Below are 8249 nucleotides of genomic sequence, written 5' to 3'. Positions count from 1 at the left end.
GTTTCCTCATCCGTAAAATGGGGACAAGAATCCTTGTGCTACCCAGTTTACTGGGCTGTTAGGAGGTTCTGATATAGTAATATTTATAGTATATGTGAAAATGTAACTGTAGGCTGCTTTTCCAGTGTAAGGTCTGTTTTATTATTACGTTTTCAAAACCTTTACACTCTACCACTTAGGTATGTGTGTTTGAGATTCCACATTAGAAATCAAAGCCTTTATTGTGAATCCCTGGCGATAATGCTTTAAATCATGGTTTCCCAAATTTGCCTGAAGAGTTACCTGTAACTGTTGACTTAAAGAAAGACACACAATATAAGAGTTGTGAGTTTAAGTGTTATTTAGGGTCTTGCTGAGGACTATAGCCCAGGAGGCAGCCATTCAGTTAGCTCTGAGGAAACTGCTCCAAAGAGGTAGGGGAGAAGCCAGTTTATCCACGACTTTCGGCTAGGAAATATGTGCAGTCAAGCATACATTCTTGGTAAAAGATTATTGCTATTCACAAAGAACAGATACCTCAAGTTAATGATTTTAACTGTGCTTTCCTATGTATTAGAAGATGCAAGAATCTGGGGTCATTGAAATTCTTCCTGAGATATGCATCTAACTATCCATGGGGCCTGCTTGTCCAAAGCACAGAGTGCCTCATCCTGTTTTTCATCCTGAATTCCTCTCAGCGTGCACTGTCCGTCAGCAAATGCAGTGGGTTACAACTTAACCCTTGTAGAACTGGGTGGTGAGCAACGCTCTTTGTTCTTCTTTGTTCACAGAGCCCTTGTTAAAAACAGATTTCCATGATGTCCACAAAAGAAAGCCATGAATTCAGAACTATTCTGATATGCAGAGCTTGGACAATTTTCTGATCCCCTTTGCTATGCGCTTCAGGAAGTATCTTTTCTTCTAGTTCAGACTTCGCTGGGGCTTCAGCACATGTATGTCTGATTTGTGAGCCCAGCTGCATTAGCCTGTTCATTTTACAAAGCCTGCAACTTCATGAAGGTGTAGAAAATGAGCAGAGAATTTTAAGGAGAGTTGCCCATTTTCAGAGAATAAATAGTCCCTGCTTTCATATATTATTTGTACCTGAAAAAAAAAAAACAGATTTCCAGAACCTACCCAGACTTATTGAATAAAAATTTCCAGGTAAGATTCTGCTCCAACAATTCTAAAGTGTGGGCTTTTCCACACCACTGACCAACTGTCTGACACCGGCTGGGTGTCCTATAATTCAACTCCACTCTGGCACTGTCTACCCACAATTCAACTCCACTCTGACACTATCTACCTGGAGATAGTGTCATATCCCACAGATTAAGGGCTCAGTCCCACAAGACTGCCCTCCACTTCAGATATCAATCACAAGTCCAGGTTATCACCTGTACTTCTGACCAATTGGCTATAAATCAGAGGTCCCCATGACCCCCTCCTTTGGGTTCAATCAATTTGCTAGAGCAGCTCACAGAACTCAGGAAACCAGTTTACTCACTAGATTACTGATTTATTACAAAGGATATTAAAGAATATGAACCAATGGCCAGATGAGGAGATACATAGGGCGAGGTTTTGAACAAAAGAGCTTCTGTCCTTGTGGAGTTTGGGGCCCAGCATGGTGGCACACGGAAGCATTCTGGTTCACCAACCTGAGGGCCCTCCAAACCCTGTCCTTTGGGGTCTTTATAGAGGCTTCATTACATAGGCATGATTGACTAAATTATTGGCCAAATTGACTAAATTATTAACCTCCAGCCCCTCTCCCCTCTGGAGGTCCCCATCCTTAGGGGTTTTCCAGAAGTCACTGCATTAACATAAACTCAGATGTGGTTGAAAGGGGTTTGTTATGAATATCCAGACAGCTTTATTTCTCTCATCACTTTGGATATTTCAAGAGTTTTAGGAGCTCTGTGCCAAAAATGGGGAGGAAAACCAAACATATATTTCTTTCTTTCTTTTGCGGTACACGGGCCTCTCACTGTTGTGGCCTCTCCCGCCGCGGAGCACAGGCTCCAGACGCGCAGGCTCAGCGGCCATGGCTCACGGGCCCAGCCGCTCCGTGGCACGTGGGATCTTTCTGGACCGGGGCACGAACCCACGTCCCCTACATCGGCAGGCGGACTCTCAACCACTGCGCCACCAGGGAAGCCCTATAGTTTTTATTATAAATCACAATATCACAGCAGGAGAAAAACAAGATCAACAGTATAATTAGGAATGACACCAGGTGATTCTAATCCTCAGAGAGACCTGGGAGACTCTGCTTTTACCAGTTACTCACAGATCAGAATGAATTCATTTCGGATTCTTTCTGGGAAAGGCCTCTCAGATAAGGAGAAATCAAAACTGGAACAGATCCTGAGAGGAGGCTCCAGAAGGGCAGAGAAACTTCAGTTTGCGTCACAATTGTGCCCACAACTAGTAAAGCAAAACCTTCCCCTGGGTTTCCTTGTCCTTGCTCCAAGAGCGCAGAAACTGGCTTGAGGCTCTGTGGCTGGCAGCTAATCTGATTTCCCAGTGGAAGCCAAAAACAGGAGCCATTACTGTCTCCATCCAGTTGGTGATTTTCCAGGACTTTCTCAGTGCTCTGTGACCAAAACTTCCTTTAGACCCCTCTCTTCAGAGTTCCCCCAGCTTCCCAAGCAGACCTCTTTCCCAGCAGTTAAACACGGTATTGTCACTGTTTTCCTGTTTGTCTCTCAGGTGGTGAGAGCCAGACTGGGTCTTAAACGCCTTCGCACCCCCTGGGGTGTGTCACTGTGCCTGATGTATTGTCGGTGCTTCTGTTGTGCTGACCTATGAAATTGTTTAATGTCTGCTCCACCTGCTTGACTGGGGCCTCACCGAGGGGAGCCACAGTTCAACTCTGTATCCTCATGTCCTAGCCTCGAGACATGCACAGAGTCATGGGTCAGCAAATGTTTGTTGAAGACCAAATGGTCTCCCTTTTGGTAGCGCCTATGTTAGCTACTTCAGGAGAGATGCAGGCTGCTAGGCACTGGCACTGGTAGTCTTGGGACTAGGATTCAGGGAGAGCCTATTGCTCATAGCCTTGATGTACATGTGCTCCTTTTGACCTGAGCTGAGTTCGAGAAGGGCCTTTTGAAAAGAGTGGGGAATATGGCCTAGTTCTCCCAATACCTTGAGGCAAGCGCTGGGACTGGAAGCTGTGGCTAAAACAGGATTGAATACCAGCAAGGTTTCGGCTGCATTCTCATCCGCTGACCATCCAGACACGTGGCAAATCCAGGCACACAAAGGCATTAAAGGCCATACTGTTCACCCTAGATTGTTCAGCCATGTTCAGCTATATTGCATTGCTATTCCATTTTGGAAACCTTTGCCCAGAGCTCCTCTCCTGTTCTTGCCATAGCTCATTTTGGAAAAAAATAAGCAATAAGAATCACAATTGCAGGCATTCGGTAGCAGGGCAGAAAGAGAATTTTAACTGCCTAGAGTACTTTTTGCAAAAGTAGGGACTGACTTTCGTTGTCCCACTAACTAGCTGTATGAACTCAAGCCAATCCTTTCTTCAGCCTGGGCCTCAAAACTCACCCATTTGTATAATAAGGTGGCTGGACTACAATGAGTCTGTGGCAGGCCTGGCCAGAAATCTTTGTTCAAGGTCCAGGAAATAGGTTTTTCTCCTGCCCTGGTTCCCCACCCAAACTTATAGAATCAACCACAGAAAAACTGTTCTGTATTTCTCCTCCCCTCCACCCCACAACCCACATTATAAAAATAAAAGTCCCTAAATTACTGATTAGTCAAGACCATGTATTGAATTACCTACTAGATGTCAATACTATGTACGAATGATTTTGTTTTATTCTTTAAATAGTAGGAGCATTTTCCATGCTCCAGGAGCTTGAGATGGTCTCAGTGACACCGAGAGAAGCCTATGACTTAGTGAGCCTGTGGGCAGAGCTAAGGATGGTTTGTACCTTCTGTTGTGGCAACCAGGGTACCTGTACTGTTTGCATCTGTTGGGTTACAACAGTTGCACAAGACTCTCTATTCACTATGCCAGAAAAAATTGACCAAGGTAAGGAGATGGTCTTAGGCATAGTATTAAGGGGAAAGAGGTAAAAGTCAGGAATTCCTTTTGAAAATAGAAGGCAGCTGTGGAATGAGACATGTGATATTGAGTGCTTTACTAGAAGAAGCATGGAGTCATGAGCTACGGAAACTGGGGTAAGTTGCTTAACTTCTCTGAGGTCAGATCCTTCAGCTATGAAGCCTTCTTTCAGATAATAGCCTGGATAGAGGAAATAATGCATGTTTGTAAAGAGCCTAGACCATAGAAGGAAGGCACTCAGTACATGTTAGTTATTACTACGAAGAATCTGAGACCTTATAAAGAAAGAAAAGCCATGAGCCACTGAGACTGGCCAACTTTGGTATACAAATTCAAGGGGAGTGCATACTAATGATGGTGTAGCCCAGATACTGGCTTGGGGCATCCCCAATTCCAGCCCATGTCTCTGCACTCTCCAGAGGATTTCCGTGCTTTTACATCCTCATACTTCCATGCCTCCATGCTCTCGGACACTTGTGCCTGCCATTTTGGCTGTCCTGTGTCCAACCCAGAGAGGCGTTGCCATTTCCTACAAGAAATCCAGATACTCAGCATTTTCTAAATTTGGTAACATGACTGAAAATGATCAAGGTTGTCGGGGAGCTCCTACATCGTGTCCTGGGGGGCTGACTTCTTTCTTGTCTACACCCTTTCACTCTGTTCCATCCCAAAGCCTGTACTCCCCGTGACCCAACCCTTAATGCTTAGCTCCTCGACTTGTCTCATAAATGGTAGAGTGATCTGGGATTTTCTATCTAGTAATCTGGTGGGTGCTCAATGAAAATGTATTTATATTTAAAGCTCAAAACTGCACTAAAACTTTTGGGCCACCCTGTTGAGGGAACATGCCAAAGGGCAGCACTAAAATTTCATTAAGCATCCAAGATGTATAACTTGTCACACTCACCTACTTATCTACTCACTTCATGGGCAAACTTGGAAGGCAGACTGAACTAACACTGAAAACAATGTTAAGGTAAGCACGCACGCCACAGCACATCTGAGAACATGTCATCATAGAAGCGTGGATGATTTCAGTGACTGGGATGGATAAGCCATGGCAGGGAGATCCTGCAGTAACACATACTTAAGATGTAGCTTGTATATAATTATACTTCACATCAGCCCATGTGATTTTGTACTTCAAAGTGGCCAACCCTATAATCCAGTTTTAAGTATTTTCCAAACGTCCACTGCAGAAGACAGGTGTACCGTACTGCAGCGCAGTGGCTTAAGGGCGTGGATAAAAAGCATTCCGATCCGGGTTAAAACCTCATCTTTGAGTGGCGGGCATGACAGCAAATTCGGGAGGGTTGCTCGCGGGTTCAAGTCGTCATTGCTGGGGTTGTTCTATTGCGCCAGTGGGGCATGCTGAGTGCTCTGGGAAAGCCAGGAGTGGACCTCTGCGCGGGCTGTGGCTGTCGACTGCGCTCTCCCTTCAGTTTTGCGAATGTACCAAGTCGCTTTTCATCCAACATGAGTGGTTATCCAAAGAAGCCTATGACTTCATACATTCGATTTTCTAAAGAACAGCTACCCATATTTAAAGCTCAGAACCCAGATGCGAAAACTTCAGAACTAATTTAAAAAATCGCCAAGCTGCGGAGGGAACATCCTGATTCAGAGAAAAAGATATACAAAGATGCTTACAGGGCAGAATGGCAGGCATACAAAGAAGAGATAAACAGAATTCAAGAACAACTAACTCCAAGTCAAATGGTATCTTTGGAAAAAGAAATCATGCAGAAACGTTTAGAAAAGAAAGCGTTAATAAAAAAAGAGAGAGTTAACAATGCTCGGAAAACTGAAAAGACCTCGCTCAACTTATAACATTTTTATAGCTGAATGCTTTCAGGAAGCTAAGGATGGCACATCACAAGTAAAGCGGAAAACTGTAAGTGAAAACTGGAAAAATCTCTCTAGTTCTCAAAAGGAAGTATACACCCAACGTGCTAAAGATGAAAAAGTTCGTTATTGTAACAAAATGAAATCTTGAGAAGAACAAGTTGTTGAAGTTGGAAGAGATGATCTTATACGATGCTCAATGAAATACCCAGCAAAAAATGACCCTGAGAAGTATTAAAATAGAAGACTGAGTTACGTTTGTAATGGATAGACACAAGAAACCAATTAGGTCTCAATACCCGAAGCTGTTGTAAAATTAGAATGGATAAAGTTGGTAAACGTTTATATTTAATTCCTTTTCTGTAGCCCATGGACTTCTGCCAGCCAATTCAATACACTTTGTATTGGTGTCTTGCTTTGGAAAACCCAAACTGATAAGAGTTCATGCGGAATTTATTTTGTGTTTAGGAACTACTGAGCATCAAAATAATCCATGAAATGTAGCAGTGAATCATTTTACCTTTGGTAAAGGTAAATCAGACTGTGAAGTTTTTTATACTCTATGACTATGGAAAGAATATTATTGTTTCCTTATATTATGAAGCCAGGAGTTTCCTATTCAAAAGTGTCTCAAAGTTTGTAGAAGCCATAGTGTTCTATGATATAATTGTGCATTTTAAAAAGAGTATCCAGAACTCATATTGGTAAATTACAAATCCTAGGTATAATTCATATTGTAGTCAGAGTTGATGGTTGTACATGCAAGGGACTTCTGGTGTCAGCTGCAACTTTTATAAAAGGGATAGAGAGATTCATAAACCTTTTCCCCATTATCTTTTTTTCCTAAATTAAAAACTAAAAAATTATGTACCAAATCCATGCATATTGTTTTATATTGCATAGAATAAAAACTTAAGTGTTTCCTAATTATGTTTTAAGGTGAAACATTCATTTTACAGCTTTCTGGGGTTGTTTTTTGTTTGTTTTTTAAAGTAGGAATTTGTATTTTGAATTATTTTTTATCTTATGTGAGTATATTTATCTAGAAAGTAGAGAACTTATTCGGTATAAGTTTTAAAATGAGACATCTAAAAAAACATAAGTCTCCTAAGTCTCTAGGCTTGGAACCTGTAGTTTTTAAACATTTTGCGTAACATATAAAAGCCTATATAAGGGACAGCCAGCTCTGGCCTGTTGGCCAAATCCAGCCCACTGCCTGCTTTTCATGGCCTTGTGAGCTAAGAATTGTGTTTACAATTTTAAATGGTTAAAAAAAAGAATATTTCAAGACACATGAAAATTAATATGAAATTCAGTGTCCATAAATAAAGTGTTATTGGAACACAGCCATACTCATTGTTTATGGCTGCTTTTGTACAACAGTGTCAGAGTTGACTAGTTGCTACAGAGATGCATAGCCTGCAAAGACTGACCCCTATACTGTGGAATGAGACGATCTTATTTGCTATGGCTCAGTAAAGTAAACCTTAAGAATTTGCCAGTTAGCATATAAACCTTACCATCTTTTAGCATCTATTTATCCTCTTAGGAGAGTCAAGCAAAGTTTTCAAAATCCACACCAGCTTTTTGAGCAAAATATTCAACTGTCATCATCAGTTCACAGGAATAGGATAACTCAAAATTTATATTTACTTTATATTATACAAAATATTGTGCCAAAGAACTGTGTATTCTACATCTCCAAAAACAAATGAAGATTTTTGTAGTTTGTGGATAGAAAATAAATAAAAAGTCATGAAAAAATGACTTGTTACATACCAAACTTGGCAAAGGTAGGGACTGTAGAGAAAAATATAGCTTAAGAGGAAGCCTAAGATTTAAATATATGAAGTTGAGGGGCTTCCCTGGTGCCGCAGTGGTTGAGAATCTGCCTGCTAATGCAGGGGACACGGGTTCGAGCCCTGGTCTGGGAGGATCCCACATGCCGTGGAGTGGCTGGGCCCGTGAGCCACAACTACTGAGCCTGCAAGTCTGGAGCCTGTGCTCCACAACAAGCGAGGCCGCCATAGTGAGAGGCCCATGCACTGCGATGAAGAGTGGCCCCTGCTTGCCACAACTAGAGAAAGCCCTCACACAGAAACGAAGATGCAACACAGCAAAAATAAACAAATTAATTAATAAACTGCTACCCCCAACATCTTAAAAAAATATGAAGTTGAGTTTATTCAAACAACTTTCCTCTGTGGATAGGAATACAGGACAAAGTCTACCATTAGGTAAATAGGCACCCTGAGGCTGGAGTATTTTGGGGAGGAAGGGTTAGGGGAGAAAAGGACGTGTGCTAGTGTTTGTCACAAGCTTTTCTCAATTAGGT

General features: G+C 42.1%; 1 pseudogene across 1 annotated transcript; it reads left to right on the top strand.

Annotated features, from left to right (window-relative positions):
* The first annotated feature begins 3864 nt into the window (after positions 1-3864).
* LOC308609288 (transcription factor A, mitochondrial-like) lies at positions 3865-6065 on the top strand (annotated as a pseudogene). Its single transcript has 2 exons — positions 3865-3927; positions 5369-6065. The product of its transcript is annotated as a transcription factor A, mitochondrial-like (transcript).
* The last annotated feature ends 2184 nt before the right edge of the window (positions 6066-8249 follow it).

This window comes from Mesoplodon bidens (assembly GCF_964165515.1).
Source record: "Mesoplodon bidens genome assembly, chromosome: X".
In the NCBI taxonomy this organism is placed as follows: domain Eukaryota; kingdom Metazoa; phylum Chordata; class Mammalia; order Artiodactyla; family Ziphiidae; genus Mesoplodon; species Mesoplodon bidens.
Note: the sequence above shows the minus strand (reverse complement) of the source record. Positions and strands in the feature narration are given on the sequence as shown.